At 37.6% G+C, this 25,409-nt stretch overlaps 1 protein-coding gene and 1 long non-coding RNA gene across 6 annotated transcripts in view; both read left to right on the plus strand.

The window, feature by feature from the left end:
* Positions 1 to 1,649: 1,649 nt before the first annotated feature.
* On the plus strand, positions 1,650 to 6,020 carry LOC125096471 (uncharacterized). Its single transcript, XR_007126207.1, has 3 exons — positions 1,650 to 1,713; positions 3,024 to 3,127; positions 5,859 to 6,020. It is a non-coding gene; the product is annotated as an uncharacterized LOC125096471 (long non-coding RNA).
* A 5,205-nt stretch (positions 6,021 to 11,225) lies between these two features.
* The window catches only part of PDS5B (PDS5 cohesin associated factor B), a 195,502-nt gene continuing 181,318 nt past the window's right edge, over positions 11,226 to 25,409 (plus strand). For 3 of the 5 annotated variants that reach the window (XM_047723117.1, XM_047723120.1, XM_047723121.1), the window contains exon 1: positions 11,226 to 11,333. The gene's annotated coding sequence lies outside the window, so the exon portion shown is untranslated. The remainder of the gene's footprint in view (positions 11,334 to 25,409) is intronic. The other 2 variants (XM_047723119.1, XM_047723122.1) reach the window with 1 other exon arrangement.

The following is a 25,409-nucleotide window of genomic DNA, read 5'->3' on the forward strand; positions in this document are numbered from 1 at the left end:
TGAGTCGAGTCTGGAAGAGTGTCTAGGGACTTTTCTGGGGGAAAAAAAAGGCACAAAACATTCAAAGTCAAGGAGGCAAGACGGAGAACCTTTCAAATAATTGTGTACAGCCAGAGCATACACTGTGTATTGTATTAGGAAGATAAGCCAGAGGAAGGGTCACAAAGAACTGTATAAAACATACAAAGGATTTTGGGCTATGATTATAAGGAAAGGAAGCAGGGAAATGGCAAGATTAGAATTGCTTTGTAGAACTCTGTGAGGGTTTGGTTATGAAGAGGACAGGACTAGAAAGAGGAGACTATTGCCTTGATGAGGTAAAGCCATAGAACTAGGGGTCTTACGTAAAGTAGATTGTGTATTTGACTTTCTCCCTGGTGCCTAGCCTCTGATTCAGTTATCTCTCCTTTCCACTGACAGTCAATTCATCCCTCTTTTTTTCCAGCAACTGACAATTAAGCTATTTGCTGACTTAGACCTGGCCTCCTTATCCCAGCATCCCCTCTACTGCAAGCTTTGTGTTTTTAAAGGAGATATCTTTGAAATGCTAGCAGTGCCTTCAGCAGCCTGGTGATGCTCCCAAGTCATAAAAAAGAACTTCAATTTCCCTGCCAAGGAACTGAATGGTGAAGATTTGCCACACCATCTTTGAAAGGTTACCAAGTCTTGTTCTTTATCATGTTTATAAAATATGCAAAAAAATGATAGCAATATGCCCATTTTAATTTAAGAGTTTTCTTATAAAACATAAAATTACTTACCTGTAGAATTTAATAATAATTTCTACTTATTAAGTAAATACAATATCCCAAGAACTGTATTTGCAGCTTCATATACAATATTTTCAGTTATCACAACATCTCTGAAAGGTGGCTGGTATTATTATTTAGATTTTCCAAATCATTGAATTGAGTATTTGAAAAGTTTAGTAACTTGCCCAAAATTCACAATGTGGGGTTGGGATCTAACTTCGTTTCATTGGACAGCAAAATCCACTTTCTTTACACAGTCTTATGATGTCTTTCTGTGTAGATGTGTTGTGTGTGTACTTATATACTTTAGGTAGGTTTGATTTTGAGGAGTTAGCTCATTTTTAATTAGGCTTCTTTATCATTTATTTCAGGTTGTCACTTAACCAGCTGAGGAACACAGGCACCCCTCCTCTGCCCATTTAAAAAATCAGATTGTTTATTTGTTTGCTATTGGGTTGTAAGCTTCTTTCAGATATTAACTCCTTATCAGAGATATGATTTGCAAATATCTTTCCCATTGAGTAGGTTGCCTTATCATTTTGTTGATCGTTTCCTTCGCTGTGCAGAAGTTTTTTAGTTTGATGTAGTCCCACTTATTTTTGCTTTTGTTTCTTTTGCTTTTGGTGTCAAGCTTTGGAATTTAATTTAGAAACCAGGATATGTTTTTCTATATTTTTTGAAACTTGGTACTTGCATCTAGAGGCCTGATCAGGTTTAGTCTAGACCATTATGGCACTATTACTGCCATGGGTGCTGCTAGGTTCTTCCATCAGAGAGCGTCCAATGTTTGTTCTTCTGTGTGATGTCAGCAGGTGTTTATGCTCAGTGTCTCCATCTGTTATTTTTATACAAGTTTTTAAAAAAATGATATTCTAATTCTATCCTTCCTTTTTTATTAGCTAGACTTCTTCTGTTCAAGGAAAACTATATGATTATCCATTGGCACAGTTTGTATAGACAGGTAGGATAAATGATGTGTTATTTCCCTTTATTTGCCAGAGTTCAAAATAATGAGTTGGTTCATTAACAATCTCCTACAGTGACTAAGTGCTTTTATTTAAAAAATATTTCATGAACTTAAGGATTTAAACATTTTATTTTACAATTCATTACTGAACTTAAACAATGAGGGTTTGTTAAATAAATTATGATATATAGACATGATAGATTGGTAGTATATAGTTGCTAAAAATAATCATATAAGTGCATATTTATTCACTTGAAAGTTATTCGGGATATTCAAAAATTATGTTTGATGTTAAATACTTAATCATGGTACCAAGGGTGAAAGTTTTCTCTTTTACAACTGTTCCCAAGCTACCCAGATCCCCTCCTAGGAGTACATTGAGTTTGTGTATCCTTATGTATACTTTCAGATGGTTTAGAGCTGATAGTTCAACTGCTATGCATTGGTGTGACTGTATTAGTTGCTAAAATAATGAAGGAATTCCATAAGGCTGTTACATAGTTGCTTCCCTCACCTCTTGAGTACTCTCCTTTCTCCTTGGGCACTCCAGCCCCTTTCTTTCATCCCCCAGACCGTGCTCACCACCCATCAACTAAAGGATGAATGCCTGGCACACCCAGGCAACATTCAGCATCCTGCTCAAGCTATATTCAATATCCATTCTGATTTGTCCCTGCCTATTCTGTACAGTTGTAAATATTTTAAATATTCTTCCTGGAGAGTTCCATACAAGCAAATACATCTTATATTTTTAAGAAGATAAGGCACATTATAAAACATTATAAATATGTATTTAATATATAGTCTATTAATATCATAAACATTACATTTTTATAAAATGTAAATGTATGGATAAGATATATTGTGGACTGACATACAACAAAGCATTAAAAGTAACTTTCTATAGCGGCATGATTATGATAGGTATTTTTCCTTTTTAAAAAACATATTTATGTGTTTATCTGAGAAAGAGAGAGAGTGTGTGTGCACATGCACACACAGGAGGAAGGGCAGAGGGAAAGAATCTTGAAGCAGACTCTCAGCTGAAATAGGAGCCCTATGTGGGGCTAGATCCCAGGACCCAAGAGATGATGACCTGAGCCGAAACCAAGAGTGGGATGCTCAACCTAGTGAGTTGCCCAGACGCCCCTTTCCCTTTTAACCTTTACTGCATTTCCAGATTTCTCTATAATAAACACCATATTTACATATATAAAGAAAAGAATATACTTAAACTGGTTTTATTTCAGCAAACTAAAAAAAAAAAAAAACAAAAAAACTTTAACGTCAACATTTTTCAACAGCTCCATCTGCTGGTCACTGGATAAAGTTAATTTTCAAATACCGTATTTATATTCACTACAACCTGAAGAAATACAATAGGATGCTTCTCACATATCTTTGAAGAGTAAGTATCAGAAGTCAAATTAATTTACCTGCAATGATAAGTGATACAAACTTGGGCAGCTGTAGAGTGGGCTTTTACCTCAGACACAAACACAGACCTATTTGCCTAGAACAGAAACATGACATCGAAAAACTGGTTTGGTGTTTTAGTTATCTTACACTGGAATGCTGATTTCGATGATTGTGTGAGATAAAACACTGATTAGATATTGAATATATATGTATATGAAATATATCATACTGTACGAATTCATCTGCCTTTGCCCAAATATTCAGAGCTGCAGTCTAAACTCTCCTGTGTCATTCTCATTACTTTTCAAGTGAAATTGCTCTTGGTTCCATATCTCTTTATTATTTCCTGAAATTGGATTGATGATAAATGATTTCCTAAATAAAAATTTCTTTTTATGGGGCGCCTGGGTGGCTCAGTGGGTTAAAGCCTCTGCCTTTGGCTCAGGTCATGATCTCAGGGTCCTGGGATCGAGCCCCGCATCGGGCTCTCTGCTCCGCGGGGAGCCTGCTTCCCACTCCCCTCTCTCTCTGCCTGCTTCTCTGCCTAGCTGTGATCTGTCTGTCAAATAAATAAATAATTTAAAAAAATTTCTTTTTAGATGGTAGTGAGAGGTAAGATGTTTTGTATAGAAATCTCTTAGTTATCCAACTTTGAACTCTTAAAAAGTAAGATTTATCATTCTGCTAAGTAAAATAAGCTAGTCATGAAAAGATGGATGCTATACGATTCCACTTATATGAGGTATTTAAAGTAGTCAAATCTATAGAAACAGAAAATAGAATGGTGGTTATGAGGAACTGGGGCAAAGGGGAAGAAGGGTGTTGTTATTTGATGGGTATAGAGTCTTAGTTTAAAAAATGAAAAAATTCTAGAGATATGTTTCACACAATGTAAATAATACTTAACATTATCACACAGTGCCCTTAAAAGTGGTTAAGAGGTAAATTTTATGTTTTTTTAACCATATAAAAAGGTTTTATATATATATAAAACATTGTTTTTGTATATTATATAACATGTAATATATACACGTATATAATAAATTCAACAGAACATATTGAAGCAAACATGCACTACACTTAGGATTCCATTTTTCTTATCTTTTCACAAGTCAATCAGTATTTCCATAAATTCATAGCATTTGCTTGTGGCTTACATTTTAAAAAGATGTTCAAACATGTTTTTGAGATGGAGTGAATTCCACTGAAATTACTTTCTAACTTAATTGGAAGATGTTGAGATTCACTTAAAATTTCTCCCTTTTTATGTATTCTTGGACAAGTCATTTAGCTATTCAGATCTCAGCTTCTTTATGTAAAATGAATTGAAAGAGGTGATCATTTCTATGCTTTGTGAACCTTAAAATTCTCAAAATGTTTTCACAACATCTTTCTGATGCCCTTCCCTAACCAGCTCTAAAGCAATTATATCTGTAAGTGCACCGGTAATAAATTTTAAAAAGGCACCATCAAGTAATTAAAGGTTTATTAGGTTCATTTTATACAAGAAATCACACCTAGTTTGAGCCTATTAGAAAAGTTTCTCCTCTATAATGGGTAGAAATGACATGAGCTTATAAAGAAGATACTTGTTAAATATACATACATAGGTAGAATTAATATAGTTTCCACATCTTATTGGGAGAGATGATTGAGATCCTGGACAAGAACAGGGAAGGTAGTATTTTTGCCCTTACTCAAAAAAGTGAGGTGAAAATATTCTACAGTTGTAAACAGCAAGGCAGTAGACTACGGAGAGAAAAAGGGAATTAAGAGGAAGGGTAAACCTACAGGCAAAAAAAGTGATGGGGAAAGAAGCATGTTTGTACAAAGTGGCAAAGAAGTAAAGATTAATATTAAATAAAAGTGGTTAAGTAAAGGAAGTAGGTTGAAGTAGGGGTGGGCCCTTATATAGCTTCAGACTTACCTAATTTACACTAGTAGAAGCTGCCTTGGATGAAAGAGAATTAATTACAATCAAAATATAAATAAGAGGTTTGGGAGAAAGTCCTCATTTTTCTTCCATTCAGTCATCTGGCTAGATTATTCTATTACTCATTATGTCTAACAATGTGTAAAGAAATTTATTCTAAACAAAAACATGGTTTTAATAAACTCATGTATTTACTATAGGTATGCTTCTGGTATTAACTTTAACTGCTTGCTTTGATTATGGTTAGTTCTAGTGGCTAATCATAATATTTCTTAAATTAATTCTCATTTGCTTTCTTACGTAGCTAAACCAATGATATACCTGATATAAATATGAAATTTAGGTTAAGTCATTATTCTACATTAAAAACATGAATATAAGATAACCATATACATACAATGTATATAATACTATGTATGTATATATATGTTTGTATACCATATATATTGAAATACATGCCCTTCAACTGATATTAGCATAATTCATAACAAGCTTCGCAGTTGCAAAGAATATATAGTGAAACAACGTTTGCTATTTATTATAAGTCGTTAAAAGTGGTATTTTTTTTTAAAGATTTTTTTATTTATTCATTTGACAGAGAGAGAGAGAGAGAGATCACAAGTAGGCAGAGAGGCAGGCAGAGAGAGGAGGAAGCAGGCTCACCGCTGAGCAGAGAGCCCGATGTGGGGCTCGATCCCAGGACCCTGAGATCATGACCTGAGCCGAAGGCAGAGGCTCAACCCACTGAGCCACCCAGGCACCCCAAAAGTGGTATTTTTGATTCCAGGGTTTATTGGCTGTGCTGTCAACAATAAGAAGTCACTTGCCATATGTGCTTACAGAGCACTTGAAATAGCACTAGTAGGAATTGAGATGTCCTTTAAATGTAAAATTCACAATGCGAACAGAAGAATGTAAAATATCTCATATTTTTATATTGATTGTATGTGGAAATGACAATATATTGGATATATTATGTTACATAAAATGCTATTAAAATAAATATCACTGGTTTCTTTTTACTTTCTAAAATTGGAAGATTTTAAATTACATACATGGTTCATATCCTATTTCAGTTGGATCACATGGATTTACAGTGTAAATAAATGCAATTTCCTACCATTAATCAAGCTCCAACCCATGTATTGCACACATGGCTGAGTGCTGACTGTGGCTAAGAGTAAATGGTCTTTACTTTGGCTGTTCTGCCTTAAACATTCAGAAATACTCAGTCAGCAGCTCAGACCTCAATCACAATGGTGACCTATGCTATTCGGCTCCCAGGAAACCAAGGCAACACTGCCCAGTGTGTATATTTACCCAAATGATATTTGATAACACATGCATACACACATTTCTTCAAAGAACCCAGAGAATTTTTCAGAAAAAAATAACTTTAGTATAATGTCTTCAGAGGAGATCAGGTGTACCATTAGTTATTAGGTGGGTAAAAAGATGGTCTTGAATTCTCTAAGGAAAAATGTGTACTTAACAACTTGTAAGACAATTGACCTCTAAGACAATGTTCAAAATAAAGTATTTTCTTTGCTTTAAGAAGAAAGTCAGAAAGAAACTGCCTTGGCTTATGTTAGTTAGCTCTGGTATTACCAAGTAGGCAAAGGTCACCTTCCCCTAATTTTCCCTTGTGGCATCCTTCCCCTTCCAGCTCTTCTCCCTGTTTGGAAATCCCAGTGCCTTTCTCAGCTTTGTATCTCTTATATCTCTCCACAGAAAAGAAAATGATCTGTTATTGTAAGGCAGTAGAAGGGTGGGCTCAGAGGCACATGTGGTTTTCAGAAGCTTCCCAGTTGAATTTGGGATTCTTTCACTCCACTCCAGTTGAGAACCACTGCCCTGAGACCAGATGAATCTGGCATACCTCCAGGAATATTTGCATTTTTTAAAGAGGGTCACAGAAGGGGCACCTGGCTGGCTCAGTAGAACATGTCACTCATGATCTTGGGGTCTTGAGGCCAAGCCCCACTCTGGGCATACAGCTTACTCTTAAGAAATTAATTAAGTAAGAATAAATAAAAGGAATGGGCAAAATAGAACAATGTTTAAGGAATGCCTGGCTGGCTTATTTGGTAGAACACGTGACTTTCGATCTCAGGGTTGTGAGTTTGAGCCCCAGGTTGGGGGTAGAATTTACTTTAAGAAAATAAAAATAAGGAGGGTCACAGAATGGGTACAGAGCTTAGTACAGGGAATTAATCATGGACGGAGGAATTCTAGGCACTAGGAGCTGAGTTTTAGATGAGGGTGGAGGAGAAGAGCCTCTATGCTATTTTTCCATGATGGCTGCATCATGAATAAGGGTCTGACTTGAGAGTTTTGGAGAAGATTGGTTCAGTCTATTACCTGATTGCCTAATGCCTAAACATCACAAAGTTAATTTCCACTTGGCTTAGTCTCTACTAACAGATACTAATGGGCTAACAGGTTACCTTTTTCAAGTGACATAATGGCGTTTCAACATGTTTTCTGGAGATCCAATGCTTTAACCCAAAGAATTAGTCTGGTGGGAATTTTAGCACCGTTGTAGGCTGGCAGGGGTCAGGTTTTCAGCTTGACTGGCCTTTGGGATGTACTTCAAATTGCACGAAATAAATAACAGCTTATATCTAGGTAGGGCCCAGTCTCCTCATTTACTTACTAGCTGTCTAGCATGCTGTTGTATGATATATAGTTTGTTGTTTTTGGAATGAAATGATAAATGTGAAAGTAGAATAATATTCTGATCAGACAAGGCCTTTCAGAAATTCTCTTCTGCTTTTTTTTTCCTTTTGACATACCCACACAGTTTCTTATAGCTCAGCATACTCCCAGGGCATTTTTTTAAAAGTCTTTTTTTTCTTTTTAAGATTTTATTTATTTATTTGATAGAGTGAGAGATCACAAGTAGGCAGAGAGGCAGGCAGAGAGAGAGGGAGAAGCAGGCTCTCTGTTGAGCAGAGAGCCTGATGCGGGGCTTGATCCCAGGACCAGGATCATGACCTGAGCCGAAGGCAGAGGCTTCACCCACTGCCATCCAGGCACCCCCTCCCAATGCATTTGAAAGTGATTCTGACTTGCATTATTTTTGCTATTCATATATTTCAATAAGTATAGTTGCTAACACTAAGAACTATATTTCCAAAGGAGTACATTCATATAGCATTCTATTTTCTTTTTAACTTGGAAATTATTTTCTTTTAAGTGGCATTCATTGATATTCTAGACTCTCAAGAGATAATTTTTCAGCATGCATCTGCTGACATGCTTCCTACCACATCCTTCAAGGTTCAAGTGTCCCCCAGATAGGGTAGGGTGGATAGTCAAGACTATATGATTTCTGGCTTCAGGTGGGGAATACCAGAGATTTCAGAAAACCACGTTCTAGTGTAGTAAGGCTAATCTAGTTGTGTAGCAGAGTACTGTAGAGGAGTATTCAAAATGTACTGGGGCAATGTAGGTGTTTTTAGGGTTGTTCATATTAACTATGTGTATTCTTTTTTTTTTTTTAAAGATTTTTTTTCTTTTATTTGACAGATAGAGATCACAGGTAGGCAGTGAGGGGCAGAGAGAGAGAGGAGGAAGCGGGCTCCCTGCCAAGCAGAGAGCCCGATGGGGGGCTCGATCCCAGGACCCTGGAATCATGACCTAAGCTGAAGGCAGAGGCTTTAACCCACTTAGCCACCCAGGCGCCCCAACTATGTGTATTCTTGATGTCTTTCAACTTCCTAATTCCCTTAACCTCAGCTTTATATCTTACCAAAAAAAAAAAAAAAAAAAAAAAAAAAAAAAAAACAAACCAAAAAAAACCCAAAAAACAAAAAATACCCACAAAAGGTCCTCATAACCCAAAATGAGTAACGTGGTAGGCAGAATAATAGCCCCTAAAGGTCTGTCATCTTCCTTGGAACATGTGAATATATTAGTTTATATGGCAAAGGGGAATTAAGGTTGCAAATCAAATTAAGGCTTTAATCATATGACCTTAAATTAGGCAGTTATCCTGTATTACTCAGGTGGGCCCAATATAATCACAAGGGTCCTTAAAAACGGATGGAAGCAGAAGGGAGTCAGAGAAAGAAATGTAGCAATGAAAACAGGGTTAGAGGCTTGCTGCCATGCTGACTGTGAAGACGGAGAAGTGGGGCAAGAGGTAAGCAATTCGATCAACCTCTAGTAGTAGGAAAGGCAAGAAAATGGATTCTTCCCTAACCCTCCAGAAAGGAACACAGCTGAGCCAATATCTTGATTTAAGCTCAGTTAAACCCCTGCCACTCCTCAGAATTACAGAACTGTAACATATTTGTATTGTTTTAAGTCACTGACTTTGTGGTAATTTGTTACAGCAGCTCTAGAAAACTAATACAGCTGGTGACTGGGTTTGTGGTTCTTTATAATCAAAGATAATTTTCCTAACCAAGTCTGTATAAAATCAGCATTTTTTTTTTTTTTTTTTACATCATCCCACATAATTCCTCTTTCTCCAAGTAGGGAGCAGTCACAACTAATTTTTGAATGGTTTATGTTCTTAACCATCTTAAATGATGCCACATCCAATTATATTTCTCCTGATGAATTGCAACTTGGTTATTTTTTGGGACATTATTTTTATTAGATCAATCTTTTTTTTTTTTTTAAGATTTTATTTATTTGACAGACAGAGATCACAAGTAGGCAGAGAGGCAGGCAGAGAGAGAGAAGGGGAAGCAGGCTCCCCGCTGCCCAGAGAGCCCAATGTGGGGTTCCATCCCAGGACCCCGGGATCGTGACCTGAGCTGAAGGCAGAGGCTTTAACCCACTGAGCCACCCAGGCACCCCTATTAGATCAGTCTTAAGTTCACAGCAAAATTCAGAGGAAGGTACAGAGATTTACTGCATACACCTTGCCCTCACACTTGGCTATTTTTTAAGATTTAATTTATTTATTTGACAGAGAGAGAAAGAGATCACAAGCAGGCAGAGAGGCAGGCAGAGAGAGGGTGGGGGAAGCAGGCTCCCTGCCGAGCAGAGAGCCCGATGTAGGGCTCGATCCCACGACTCTGGGATCATGACCTGAGCCAAAGGCAGAGGCTTAACCCACTGAGCCACCCAGGCGCCCCTCACTTGGCTATTTTTTAAAGCCCCAATCACAGAAGTGTTTGGGGCTTTAAAAACACCTATTTGTTTGAAGACCAATGTCTGATTCCAGTTTTCCTGAATAGTGTTGCTGTAATGAAGGTTTATATTACCAATTTCTCTGAATCCATTTGGTGTTGTGTAAAACACTTTTTTTTTTTTTTTTTTTTTGGTTAGAAACTAAGCTTCTTTGAGGCCTTAATTTCCCCCTCTCTCTCTGTCCTAAAAGTAATTGCCAGATCCTCTTAATACACTCCTCCAAACCTGCGGGAAGGAGGAGCGGCACAACCTGGGGGGTAAAGGGGTTTAGAAACCTAACTCCTGGAAGGCACCTTCGCGGTATTCAGATTATTTCTCCCTCCAATAAGGAGGGAGAAACTGATAACAAAACAACTGATAACAAAACAAATGAGTGAAATGCTTTGTTACAGGTTGAATCCCTGTGTCCTCCTCCCCACCTACCGCTTAGAGAGTTCCTCAGAATGGGAAAGCTTGGATTAAGGAGAGAGGTAATACACACAGCGTAGAAAAAACTATTTTATGGTATTTTGAGATGACTGGGTAAGAGTTACCAAATAAAGTGCAAAGAAGTTAATACCAGTTTCACGTACATGGCACATCAGTACTCAATTTTAGCGTCTTAAAAAATACGCAACTTCTATCTCCAAAGTTAGAGATATTAGAGTAACAATTTATGTAACAATTTATGTGGTTTTCGGCAAAAATCAAGGAAGCCGCAGAGGGAGAGAAAGCATTGACAGCCGCAAGTCTCGCTGACACCGCGGCCACCGCGGCGGCGTGCCTGTGTGGCTGCGTGCGCGCGCGATGGGGCGGGGCGGAGTTGGGCGCGCGCGTGGGATCGGAGCGGGGCGGGGGAGCCCAGAGGGCGGGCGGGCGCGCGCCCGGGGCTGTCTGGCCGGCAGGGGGCGCTGCGCACCCACGCCGCGCACTGCCTGCCCCCGGGTGCTGTCCGCGGCGGTTCGATTGGAGCAGCCGCCGAAGAGCGCTTGGCGCCATTTTGAAGCGGAGAGGAGGAGGAACGGCCGGGCTGGCTGCGGAAGGGGAGGGGGGGGAGGAGGCGATTGGATGCGGCGGCGGCGGCGGATCCCGGAGAGCAGCGGAGTGAGAGGAGTAGCGAGTCGGGAACCCGGAGGTAGGAAACAATTCAGTTAACGGAAAGAAAATGTCTCTCTTTTCTGATCGCCGTGCTCCATTTTTCAGCGCCCGCCACCGCGGCTGTGTCTGTGGCGGGGCTCAAGCGCCGCCCGCCTGCCAGCCGAGACTCGCCTCACGGCATCGGGGGCTGCAGCCGCCGGCTGCCTGGCGGCGGCCCCGGCCGGGAGGAGTGGGGCGCGGGCCGGGGGCGTGGGCCGGGCTGCGCGGTGGGGGTGGGGAGGGCCCCGCGCCCGGGCGCGCTCCCTCCACGCCGCGGACTCAGTCACAGCCTCGGGAAATTAAACTTGCCGCCCTGGCCCCAGCCGGGGCGCCGGCGGCAGCGGCGGCGGGCGGCGGGCGGTGACCTTGCGCGCGGGCGGGGGTCCGCGCCCCGCAGCCCGGTCGCCCGCGCCCCGCCGCCGCCGCCCCTCCCCCCGCGTCCCGGCCGGCCGGCGGCTGTTTCCCGGGCGGCAGGCGGGCGGCGCGGTGCTCCTGTTGAATCCTCCCGCTGGCGGGTTTTCCCCCTTCCGGGCGAGGGGTGGGGAGCGCGGGTCGGGGCTGCACCCCGGGCTGCGTGCGGGCCTCGGGCGCTCTCGCCCCTCAGCCGGGTCCCCGCGCGCCTCGCCCGCGCCACCCAGCTTTTGCTCCGGGCGAGGAAATGGGCTGCTAGAGTGACATTTTTACACTGTTACTTGCCGGTGGCCGGAGATAAAGCGCGCTAAACGCGCTCTCGGAGCTGGTGCTGGGGGAACCGGAGGACCTGGTGGAGGAAGAGCTCCGCACTGGCTGGAAGGGCTCCTCCCGGCAGACGGCTGGGCTCTGGCTTTCCTTTAGGAAGCCTCGGAGTTGGAATGACAATGAAAATGGTGTGCGGTTGTAGATAGTTGACGTTTATGCACTCAGGTTAGTGACACTTGAAAAGTTTTTGGTCAGAAGGAAAATCTTGCACGTTGTTGCTGCTGCTGTTTTTTGGTGCACACGTTCAAGCTACGCCAAGCAGAGGTACAGTTATTTTAGGGAATGAATCTGAACCCTGAAATGCAGCGCCTCGCCTTCTGACTTGATTATGTTACTGCCTACCATCCCGGGGACCGTGTAAACTCAGGGAAGGGCTCGGAACAGCAGTTCCCTACTCTCTCAACTCCTTTTAACGTTTTAAGATTCCTCACTAGCCCAATAAAAGGGAACCCTTTATTTTGCTTTGAAGAATATACTATGAACGCTCTTTTTTTTTTTTAACTTTTATTATGAAATGATGGATGGGTAGGGCTGTCCTGAACGACCCTATTCTTATTAAATAGTTTCGGAAACTTCGGATACAGCCTTTAATTTCGAAGGCTGGTCAGGGTCTTGAGTGAGTTGGGAGTCTTCTCCTGTCTTCCTAATAAAAGTGTGATTATATATGAGGTGAGCTGTAAATAAATTGCAATTATTTAAAACTTGAATGGATATACAATCATTGTTCTCAACTTACACACGTAAAGTTCCAAGATAGAACATTGTATTAACTCACGTACTACTTACATAGAAGTTAAAAAAAAAAAATAGAAAAGTATGATAGTAAGCAAAATAAAGGCTGAAAAGGACTCTTCTTATCTATGCAGTACATTTGTCAAAGATGTTAGCATTTTTAGGGACAGTAAGATGAGCATTCGTATTGTGTATGCAGGTCAGTTTGTGGAACAGTTAATCTTGTATCACCTGGTGATAGCAGAAAACCTAATTAAAATTTATAGTGGTGAGTATGTAGGTGAAAGTTTCAACTTGGGACGTCTTACGTTAAGATAGATTTATTCTCAAAAACTTAACTATAAAAATGTCTTCAATCAGAACATTACTCTCTGGAAATAAATTTACAAATACGTATAGGAAAGGTGCACTTTAGACATTCTTTGATTACCGAAGTACCTGAAGTAGTGCTTTTTTTTTAATGGTTTAAAAAATTATTTTTCTGGGTGGGTGTTACTTCAAGGTGTGAATATTTTAAACGAGCAAGTAATGTTTGAATTGGCACCTCTCCCCGCCTTTTTTTGAAAAGAACTTTTGTGCCCTTTCTTATTATCTCCTTTTTTTTGAGATTGATTCTTCTTGTATTTTGTTTTTACAGCAGCTTTTGTTTCCTTACTGTTGATTTTATTCCTCTCTAGTTATATTTGTCTTTTCCCTCACTTTTTCTGGGAATTACTGGAGATAAGGTGATGATAGTGATGCTTGTTGTTAAGAGATGTCATGCAATGTTACTAAGCTTATTTGACGGGTAGTCTAAGTTGGCTGTTGGATAAAAGTTGCTTTATTTTTAAATTTATTCAAAAATTGTTCTGCAGCTTTACTAGATCCAAAGAGTAACATTTTGAGGACTTGGCTTTATCAATAATTTGTTAAGCCTAAAATAAAGTGATACCCTGGATTAGGATATATTCTGTGAAGAATGAAATGGTAGAATATACCCAAAACAGTGTGGAGGGGACTGTTTTGGGAAGTTGTTTTTCCCTCTTGAATTAGGATTGTCCTTTGGCTTCCTCATTGCTACTTTTTTTGATCATGTGTGCCTACAATTATCAGGAGAACTCAACTGTGATTTGGCTTGGATGACAAGTACTGTATATAAGAAAACAATAAATTTGTTTCCTTGTGTTAGCTATAAGGAAACTTAAAGATGGTCATCAACTCACAATATGCATGAGAAATTAGGTTCAGATTTTAATTTAATTGATTTATCCAGAATCATAGCCCTGTTTGTGTGGTGGAATTGGGGTAATTCTATTTCTTGTGGAAGCTTAAAATCTTCAACATTGTATTGTTTAATTCAGGACTTAAGTGATACTTGAAATTACTGCCAGGTAGCATGTTATTCTTCATTACCTTCGCCCTTCTTTTCATTCATTCAGTCAAGAAATAAAGTTTCAAGGTTAACCATCTATTTCGAGTCTGGTTTTAATAATTTTTATCCAGGATTCAGTCCACTTCAGTTGTCTTAGAAGATAACCTCTTGTGTGTCTTTCTCTTCTGGAGGGGCTTGATGTTTCATTGTACATTGTTACTCGACATGACATTTATTTATTTTTCCCGAAACTTGTAAGCCAGAGTAATTTTAAGGTTAGTATTAAACTTTACTTTGTTATAAGATGTATGTATGAGTGTGGGTTTTTTTTTTTTTTTTCACTTTTAAACTCCATTTGCTGTACAAGTCATTTGTCACTTCCAATTCAAATAGATATTTGGAGAAAATTGTGTTTAGTTTGAGTATTCCTGTTTGGAAATGTTAAAAATTCCAAAAATAGTTTAAAAATAAGCCCAGTAATTTCCCCGAGAATGTACTTTTTAAGCGTATTTAAGAAACTGCCAAATGGTTCGCAGTTCTGACTTCTCCATGTGTAGAAGTCAGCTCTTCCTCACATTGTAATGCTATCAACCTGATTATAACCATTTTCCCCAATATGTGGAAAAGGTTTTTAGCCTTTTCTCACTAATTAGTTCAAAAATAGGGTAAGTTTGCTGCTTTGAGGCTGTAATTGTTTTAGTTGGCAGGGGTGATCATGCACAGTGAGAAAATTATGAAGGTTAAACTTGGATGAGCAAAATTTAGTTGTTTAAAGTAAATCTTAACGTCAATAATCTAAGATATTTAAAAAATCCATGAGTTATTGTGTTCTAATGATTAGAAATTAAGCGGTAATTAGAAGTACTTGGCTTAGTTGTAAAACTTATAAGTGGCTAAGGGCAGTGATGGAAGACTGATTAAAGCAGGAAGTATCTTTAAAGGGCATGACCTGGATGTACTCCTCTAACCTGCCTCTCCCTTCTACAGAGAATGCTCTAACATGATTTAGGTAAAATGAACAGATATTACATTTGCATATACATAGAGTACCAGAGATGATGCAATTAAAAAGGACTGAGATCTTGCCCTATAGAAGTTTAGAGTAGTGGTTGGTCACCTGCACCAAGGTGGTGAGAGCTGAGAAAACCAGACAGTAAGATTCCTCCTGTTAAGTGATTCTGCATGGGGCAAGCCTTCGTCCTCTTTGGGAATAATAGAGATTGCTCTTTATGTGGGAGAGCGAAATTAGCCTAGACTAGATATAAAACTGATAGGAGAAGGCGAGGATATTATAACCATAAGGATTGTCTCTCTCTAGGAGAGGATGGTTAGGACCCCAACAGGAAATGAGAGTTAAAGGTTCCTTGGGCAGTGTAGGGATTCTTTTTCTCATTTTTCATCTCAGAGGTGATTTTAGAGTGAAGAGATTTTAAGGAAAAACCCCAGATATAGATCCAAAGTATATTTCCAAAATATATCCTCTACTAGCTAAAATTCCCATCAGGCAATTTTAGTCAGCCTTTAGATATTGAGATGGAGGAGTAGGGGGAGTGTGTGGACAGTTGATGGTGAGAGTAGCAGTTAAGGTTGTGGGGATTAGAGAGGACTTTGTATGTCTTAAGTTAAAAGTTGTAGATGTATATGATAAAAAAACCTTCTGATGGTACAGAGAAGTAAAAATAAAAGCTATTTTTCCCGTTCTCTCAAAAGGTAATTCACTTTTAGCAGTTTCCAGAAAGTTTACTTTTCAAAAAGTTTATACAAATAGTATTATATTATACTGTTTACCTTATTTAACTGCAGTTTACTTTTTGCTTAATGTTACAGAGCTCTTTTCCTATTGGCACATATAGATCAACATAATTAAAAATGATTAGAATATTTTATTATATGGATATATAATAATTTAATAATTTTTTTGTTTTGACTTCTTTTTGAGTGGTCTTTAGGTTGTAACAGTTTATACTAACCAGTGGTATATGAGTATGCTTGTTTCATGTTCACCAACATTGGATTTTATTAAACTTTATGCTTTTTGCCAATTTGATAAGTGAAATTTTTATCTTGTTTTGGGTTTGCATTTCTTTGATTATTAATAAGGGAAAACTTTTTTTTTTTGCATGATTATTGGGGAGAGGTTTCTTGTAGCACATACTTTAGATTAAGTAGCTTAATTTACTTGACTCCTTCTCCCCCTCCCTCCATCTGAAATGAACTGAGAGAGGTGCAGCTTTTAAAGAGGAATGATATTTTAGAGACTGTGGCACCTGGAGGGATACATTGCTCTGGATGGAGAGACTACAGTGCTAGACTTCGAACTACCAAGGGCAAAATTGAGGGTATTGATAGCTCTTAACTTGGTGTTAACGAGATATATAAAGGCAGGAAGGGAGATTTGAGAGTCAGGGCAAATAAATTTTGTATAAGGTCAGCTCTGTCTTCTACTGTCTGCTTGTCTCACTACTCCTCCTTCTCACTCTAAACTGTCATTTCATTTTTATTTATACTGTCATTTGGTTTGCTCCTCTTCCCTGGCTGGGGTGGCAGCCTTGACCTTGTTATTCCAATAGTTCCTCCAGAGATGAGGGACACTTAGTTTTAATTATAAGAGAAACTGATTTTGCTTCAAACCAGTCAAAGGGAGAGGATGTTATTTCTAACATCCTTTACATCTGTTTTCTGATCTTTTATAATACTTCTCTGTAGTTGATATTCTACTAGAATGTCAGAGGCTGAACTCTATATAAATCTGGGGATGTCGACAAGACTACATGGTTTTGGGTTTTGTTTCTATTTAATCCCCAGATACTACCCTTACCTGCAGCTTTATTTTATTTTTTTAAATGAAATGAAATTTTTCCTTGTAGACTTAGGAGTTGATTGGTTTAAAGGGCTCTTGCGGGTTACCGGGATTCCCTCCCACTCCCTCCACCTCCCCCTACCCCCCACCCCAGAGATAACTATGTAGAGGTGATGTTAAGTAATTTGAGTGTAGCAATGTTTTCACAGTGCATATGTATGGTATCAAAATATTAGGTTATATACTTAAAATATATACAACTTATACAGTAATTTAAAAGAAGGCAGAATATTTTCTTATAAAGCCCATTGGTGAGCTTTATAAGCTAGATTGTTTCCAGTGTTTACTGTTACAAAAATTCTGCACTGAGCAACATTGTACATACATCATTTTTGTACATACGTAGTTGTATCTGTAGAATAAATTCCTAGAAGTGAAATTGCTGGGTCAAAGAATCTAGCAGGTATAATTTTGACAGATATTAAGTTGTGTTTCATAGAGGTAGTAACAATAATGTATGTGTGAGAATACTTGTTTCCCTATACTCGTGTCAACACAGTGTATGATCAAACTTTTTGGATTCTTGCCAATATGATAGGTGAAAAATGGTATCTCAGTGTAGTTTTAATTAATGTTTCTCTTACAAGTGAAGCTCAGTGTCTTTTCATATGGTTAAGAGCCATCTTGTTTTTTTCCCTGTGAACTGTCTTATCTTAATCTTTACCCAATTTTCTGTCCATTTCTTTAATTTCTCTTTAGTCCATGTGCAGTTGGTTGGTTTACTAAAAGTAACCATGACTTTTCTTGTTTGCCTGCATTTGCCTTCTGACACGTCTCTCTGCTTCCACCTTCATTCTCTTCTAGGCTATCTCTTACATTGTTAGTGGAGTGATATTTCTAATCACAAATTTGAATGTGCCATTTCCTTGCTTAAAACTATTCAGTGGCTCTTCATGGTCTCTATATTCTAAAAACTTCAGCATTGCTTTTGTACCTACCTACCTTGCCAGCATGTCTTGTCACTTTCTCTTGGGCTTTCTAAACTCCCCCAAACACTGAATTGTTCAGACCTTCCTATTGTATTAGACCCTTTGTCTCTGTGTCTTTTTATGCAGTATTTCTCTGCTTTAATGGTCCGTTCCTGCTTGTCCACATATCCAGACTCCTGCTTTTCATCCCCCACCTAATAGAAAGGCTTTTCTGATATCTGACTCTGGCGATTATGTGGTGCTTTTTTCTCCTTTTCACAAGATCATCTGTATATCTCTATAATGGAAACCTACATGTTAATGTGTTTTATTTCAGGGTGTGTTTCTTGCCCAAGGTGGTTAACCTTCAAGGGTATGAACTTTTAGTTATTTTGGAACCTAGCATAGTGTTTAGCACATAGTAGATGATAAATATTTACTGAATACACATAAATATGTGTGTGTATATATGCATAAACACACACTAAATATACATCTGGACAACTCAAGATTAAGGGAAAAAAGGAAAATTAATACAATGAGTTCACAAATTCTTTTTTAAAATTTGTATTTGATTTATATCAAGATGTAAACTAAATAAAATAAAATGTACAGATATTAATTGCTCACTTTGATGAGTTGTGACAATTATATCCATGTAACCAATACCCAAAAGATAATATTGAGCATTTTCATTATCCCTGAAGGTTCCCTGGTTGCCTTTTCAATTCAGTTCCCTCTCCTGCAAGCACTCTGATTTCTAACAGCATAGATTAGCTTTGTTATTTGTTCTGTGTACTTTTTTGCATCTAGCTTCTTTGGTTAACGTATATATCCAGGTTTATTCATGAAGTTGAATATACTAGATTTTCTTTTTATTGCTGAGTTGAATTTCATTGGATGAGTTTACCAAAGTTTATTTATTTTTTAAAATTTATTTGAGAGAGAGAGAGAGACAGAACACAGAGGGAGAGTGAGAGGGAGAAGCAGACTTCCTCATGAGCAGAGAACCCGATGTGGAGCTCAATCCCGGGACCTTGAGATCAGGACCCAAACTGAAGGCAGACAGTTAACTGACTGAGCCACCTAGGTGCGCCCCCCCCCCCCCCCCCCCCGCCAGTTTATCTTTTCTAATGTTGATGACATTTGAGTTGTTAAGAATAAGGCCTATATGGATCTTCTTGCAAACAGCTGTTTTCATTTCTCTTGAGTAAATATCTAGGAAGGGAATTGTGAGTTTTTCGAAGTAATTTTCCATTTTATACTCCCACCATGAATATATGAGAATTTTAGTTCCTGTACATTCTTGTTAGCATTTGGATAATCAGTCTTTTAAATTTTAGCCATTTTAATTGGTATGAAATAGTTTCTCACTGTGGTTTTATTTTGGATCTCCTTGGTGGTTGATGATGTTGAGCAATTTTTCATGTAGTTATTGATAGTGTATTTTCTTTTGTAAATGCCTCTTCAAGTTTTCTGCACATTAAAAATTGTTTACCTTTTTATTATTGACGTGTAAGAATTCTTAGTATAGTTTGGATACAAGTTCTTTATTAGACTAGTGTATTGAGTGTTTTCTCTCAGTTTGCAGTTTGTGTTTTCCTTAGTCGTGTATTTTGATGAAATCTGATCAGTTTTTTTCTTTAATAGATTATGCTTTTTGAGTTGTAAGAAGCCTTTGCCTATCCAAAAGTCATGAAAATAAGTTCCTGTGCTTTCTTTTAGAAGTTTCATAGTCTTTTACATATGGGGCTGTGATCCATCTTGAATTGTTATGTATAATATGAAGTGGGGGGTTGTACATCATACATCCAATTCCAACATCATTGTTTGAAAAAACCCTTTCCTTTCTTGCAGAGGATAGCCTTTGTGTTTTTGTTCAGAATCTTTTGAACTTATTTGTATGGATCTATTTCTGGACTCAGTTATGTTTCATTTATCTATTTGTTTCTTCTATGCCAGTGTCATACTGCCTCTGTTGCCATAAGTTTTGGAGTCAAATAGTGTGAATCTTCCAACATTGTTTGGGCATTGTTTGTGTTTCCATATACATTTTAACATCATTTTGTCAGTTTCTTTTAAGCCTTTTGGGATTTTGTTTGGGATTATTTGCTCTGTAGAGACATATTGGGAAAAATGATCTAGCAATACTCAGTGTGGTAGCCTCTAACATGGTTCCCATTTATCCCTGTGTCCTGGTATTTGCACCTTTTCATAGCTACCTTGTGCATTTTATTAGGATTGGTCTTTGTGACCAATAAAATATGGTAAAAGTGATGGCATATCACTTATAAAATTAGGTTAAAAAAGACACAGTGGCTTGTTACCGGTCTCTTTCTTTCTCTCTCATCACTCATTGTAGAAGAAAACAGATACCATACTGTAGAGAGACCCATTGTCAAGATTGTAAAGGGTCTGAGATTTTACCTTACTTGTAAGCTAACAAGTGAGCTTACTTCAGTTTTCATGGATGCTGATAGAAGAGGACATGAGGCCCCTTGGTCAGAGTTGAAAGACTGTTTACTGTCACTAGTGCTACAGTAGTAGCTAGGATATCAGCGTTTTTGTGCCAGTTCCTTGAGCTCCATTTCATACCTGATAACATGAAGAGGGCCAGATGACACCTGCTTATGCAGTGGGTTGTGTTTCAGGAGAGGAACTCTGAACATAGGGAACCTGGATACTTTTTAATGTGCAATAAGCATACATGCTCTTTGCTGTGGAGGAGACTTTATCTTCCAAGTCTGTTCACTTTATAGACTTCTTTGAAAGATGATAGTCTAGAACAAAGGGCAGTTGATCTTCAGTTGCAAGATGTGCAGAAATGCAAGAGTCCCATGGAGTATTGTCTCCTAACATCTCCATGACAGAGAACTGAGGCCTTCTGCCAGTAGCCTTGAGTAAGCTTAGAAACAGATCCTCTAGCCTTCGGTTGACTATGTATCTACCTATGTTGACTGCAACCTTATGAGAGATCTTTGAACCAAACCCACAGTTAACCTGCTCCTGGATTCCTGACCCTTAGAAACTGAGATAATAAATGTCATTTTCAACTGCTAAGTTTTGGGGTAGTTTTTTTTTAAAGATCTGTTTATTTGACAGAGAGAGAGAGCAAGAGCAAGCACAAGCAGGGGGAGTGGGAAAGAGAGAAGCAGGCTCCCCACTGAGCAGGGAGCCCGATGTGGGGCTCAATCCCAGGACCCTGGAATCATGACCTGAGCAGAAGGCAGACGCTTAACTGACTGAGCCACCCAGGTGCCTCTTGGGGTAGTTTTTATAGAGCAATTACTAATACAGTTATATACCTCTCCTTTTATGTAGGTCATCTTTAACATGTATTATAAATCTATGTACATGCATATATATGTGTGTGCATATGGAAGATTTTTACCTGAACCCATTAAAATGGATTTTTACATATTAATATGTTAAAATATCAATTACATGTTAGTGTTATATATGTATAATAAATAATATTTTAGTGTTCTTTGTAGAGATCTTGCATGTTAAATTCCTAAAGATTTTTTAATGCTATTAAATGAAATTTTATAAAAGCTCTTTTCAGTTTTTCCCATGTATAGAAATGCAGTAATATTTAAATTGTTTAGCTAATTTAAATTCATTTAGTTCAGTAGTCTTTTTGTAGATTTTTTAGGATTTTCTTTACAAAGACAATCATATCATTTGTGAATAAGACAGTTTTATTCCTTCCTTTGCTCATCTTATAAGCTTTCTCTTTGTCTTACCTTACTGTATCATCTCACGTCTTCAGTCTAATGTTAAAGAGTGAAAATGGACATCCTTGTCTTGTTCCTGATCTTAAGGGGAAAACATTGTCTTTTACCATAAAATAGGGTGTTAGCAGTGGGTTTTTTGTAGATTAAAAGGAATCAGATGGACGATATTCCCTTTTTTATTGAGATTTTTATTTTTAAATTATGAAAGGGTGTTGAATTTTGTCAAACCTTCCCCCCACCCACCACTTTTTTGTATTTATTGAGATGATTGTATGGCTTTTATTCTTTATTCTGTTTCTTTGGTGAAACATACTTCTTGATTTTTGAAAGTGAAGCCAGTCTGGCAATCCTAGGATAACCTCATATGATCATGATGTATAGTCCATAGATCTGTTTCTGGGTTTGTTTTTTTAGTGATTTTAGTGTCTGTGTTCATGAGAAATATGGTTTATAATGCTTTCTGGAAGATGGTTGTCGTTAGCCTTTTAAAACTGGTAAGGAAGGATTTTTCTCTTCTGTATTCAGAAGTAGTTTATATAAGAATTGTATTTCTTTAATGTTAACCATCTAAGCATGGAAGGTTTTTTTTATGCTTGTGTGGAGGAAGAATTTTGATAATGGATTTTGTTTCTTTAGTAAATCTGTGGTTATACAGATTTTCTGTTTTGTGTTTTTCAAGCAGTTGTTTTAAGTCATTAAATCTCTTGGCATAAATTTGATAAATTTCCATTGTGATCCTTTTGATCCTTTTAATGCCCATAGGATCTGTAGTGATTGCTCTTTTATTCCTGAGGTTGGTAGTTTGTATTTTACTTCTTTTCTGGGTCATTCTTGCTAGGTCTTAGGTCTTTTATTTCTTTTCACAGTTTTTGGTTTCAGCAATTTGTATTAATTGGTTTCTGGTTTTATCTTGATAATTCCTTTACTCTTTTTTCTTTTGGTTTAGTTTTTTTTTTTTTTCTACTTCTTAATGTGGGAATTTTGATATTTAAGTTTAAGACTTTGTTTTAAATATAAGGACTTAAATCTATAATTTTTTCTTTAAGCATTACTTAACTACATATCAGGTATTTATATGTTGTATTTTCATTATTAAAAATTTCTAATTTTTTTTGTGATTTCTTTGACTCATTGATTATTTAGAAGTGTGTTGCTTAATTCCCAGATGTTTTGAGTTTTCATAGATAGCTTCAAAACTGCTAATACAGTTTTGTTGTGGTCAGAAAACTTACACTGTAAGATTTGTTGAAATTTGAGACTTATTTAATGGCACAGAATATGGTCTGTGGTACAACTGAGTGAAGTTGCTTAATAGTGTTGTTCAAATCATCTATATCATCAGGATCAGAAAGCTTTTTCTGTAGGGCTATATAGAAAATATTTTAGGTTTTGCAGGTTATAGCCTTTGTTGTAGCTAATTCTCTCATTGTGATGCAGAAGCAATCATGGCAATATGTAAGTGAATGGGCCTGGCCGTGTTCTAATAATTTATAAAGGCAGGCAGAGGGCCCTGGATCTGCCTTATAGTTTGCTGAACCCTGATCTGTATGTCTACAGATGATTTTTTATCCATTTCAGTTGTCGAGAGATGGGTATTGTAACTTCCAGCTATAATTGTAGATTTGTTCATTTTCCTGTAAACCTAATTAGCTTTTGCTTCATGTATTTCCTTAATGCAGTTTTTGCCTCAAGCTCTCTGATACTAGGAGCATTCTCATTTAGTATTGGGATGCCTTCTGGATGAGTTGATCTTCTTGCCTTTGATAATTCTCTTTTACTGAAGTTAATTTTTTTCTGATATTGATGTAACCATGCCACTTGTTATGTTTACTGTTTATATTTGTGTTGTATAATTTTTCATTGTTAGACTTTTAACCTGACTTGTGTTTTTGTTTTCAAAGTGCATCTCTTATAGACAGCATACCTTTGATGGACTTTTTTTTCATTTTTTGAAAGTTTCCCTTTATTTTTTATTGTAATTGATACACGATGTTACATTAGTTTCAAGTGTACAATGGAGTTATTTGACAAATTCATGTTATGCTATTCTTACTGCAAATATAGTTACCTGTCACCATATGGCACTTTTATAGTGCCAAAAACTATATTCCCTATCCTGTAATTTTTATCTCTGTGACTTTTTTATTCCATAATTGAAATCCTGTATCTTTCAGTCTCCTTCACCCTTTTTGCTGTATCCCCTCAGCCCCCACCCTTCTGGCAACTATCAGTTCTCTGTGTTTATGAGTCTGTTTCTTTTTGTTTACTGATGTTTACTTTGTTTTTTTAGATTCCACATATAAGTGAAACCATTTGGAATTGTCTTTCCCTGACTTACTTTACTTGGCATCCATGTTGTTGCATATGGCAAGATCTTATTCTTTGATTTTTTTCTTTTCTTCAATGAATTTTTATTTTAGGATACATTTAAATTCCAGAAAAACTGAATAGTAGACACTACACCACACTTAACTTACGTTATTGTTAATATCTTACATTATTGTGGTTCATTTGTTACTAACATTGAAAAGTTATTATTAATTAAAAACCATCACTTATTCAGATGTCTGTAGTGTTTACCTAATGTCTCTTTGTGTCCCAGGACCCTATCCAAGATGCCATATTATAGTAAGGCATCATATCTCCTCAGGTTCTTCTTGACTGTGACAGTGTCTCAAATTTTCCTTACTTAATAGCCTCAGCAGTTTTATGGAGTACTGGTCAGGTATTTTATAGAATACCTCAGTTGGGTTTGTTTGATGTTTTTTTACAGACTGTGATTATGGATTCAGGAGAGGAAGGCCACCGAGGCATAATAATATTCTTATATCAGTGGTACATACTATGAACATGGATTCTCACTTGGCTGAGGTAGTGTTTTTCATGTATTTCCACTGAAAAGTTACTCTCTGTTCCCCTCCCCCTTTCCATACTATACTTTTGGGAAGGAAGTTACTATATGCAATCCACATTTAAGGGGTAGAGACTTAACATTCCAATGCCTTGAGGGGGAAATGCTTACATAAATTTCTGGGAATTCTTCTGCATGGAAGAATAGAATTGTTTATTTTTCTCAATTTGTTCATTTATTTGTTTAAGCCTTTATATATTTTTTTATGTGTAAAGTTAGCTTACTTTATTTTTATTTTTTACTTACTACTTTCTAAAATTAATATATAATGTTATTATTGGTTTCAGAGTTACAGGTCTGTGATTCATCAGTCTTATATAATACCCAGTGCTCATTATATCACATGCCGTCCTTAATGTCCATCATCAAGTTAGTCATTTCTCCACCCCACCCCCCTCCAGAAACCCATAGGAAATCTTTGTTTCCTATGATTAAGAGTTTTTTATGGTTTGTCTTCCTCTCTGGTTTCATCTTTTATTTTTTTTCTCTCTTCCCCTATGATCCTCTGTTATATTTCTTAAATTTCCACATATCAATGAGATCATATGATACTTGTCTTTCTCTGATTGACTTATTTCACTTAGCATATTTCACTTAGCATATTCTCTAGTTCTGTCCACACCATTGCAAATGGCAAGATTTCATTTTTTTGATGGCTGAGTAGTATTCCGTTGTATATATATACCACATCATCTTTTGATGGACATCTGGGCTCTGTCCATAGTTTGGCTATTGTCGGCATTGCTGCTATAAACATGTGCTGGTGCCCCTTCAGATCACTGTATTTGTATCTTTGGGGTAAATAACCAGTAGTGCAATTGCTGGGTCGTAGGATAG

Source organism: Lutra lutra, chromosome 3 (assembly GCF_902655055.1).
Source record: "Lutra lutra chromosome 3, mLutLut1.2, whole genome shotgun sequence".
NCBI lineage: Eukaryota > Metazoa > Chordata > Mammalia > Carnivora > Mustelidae > Lutra > Lutra lutra.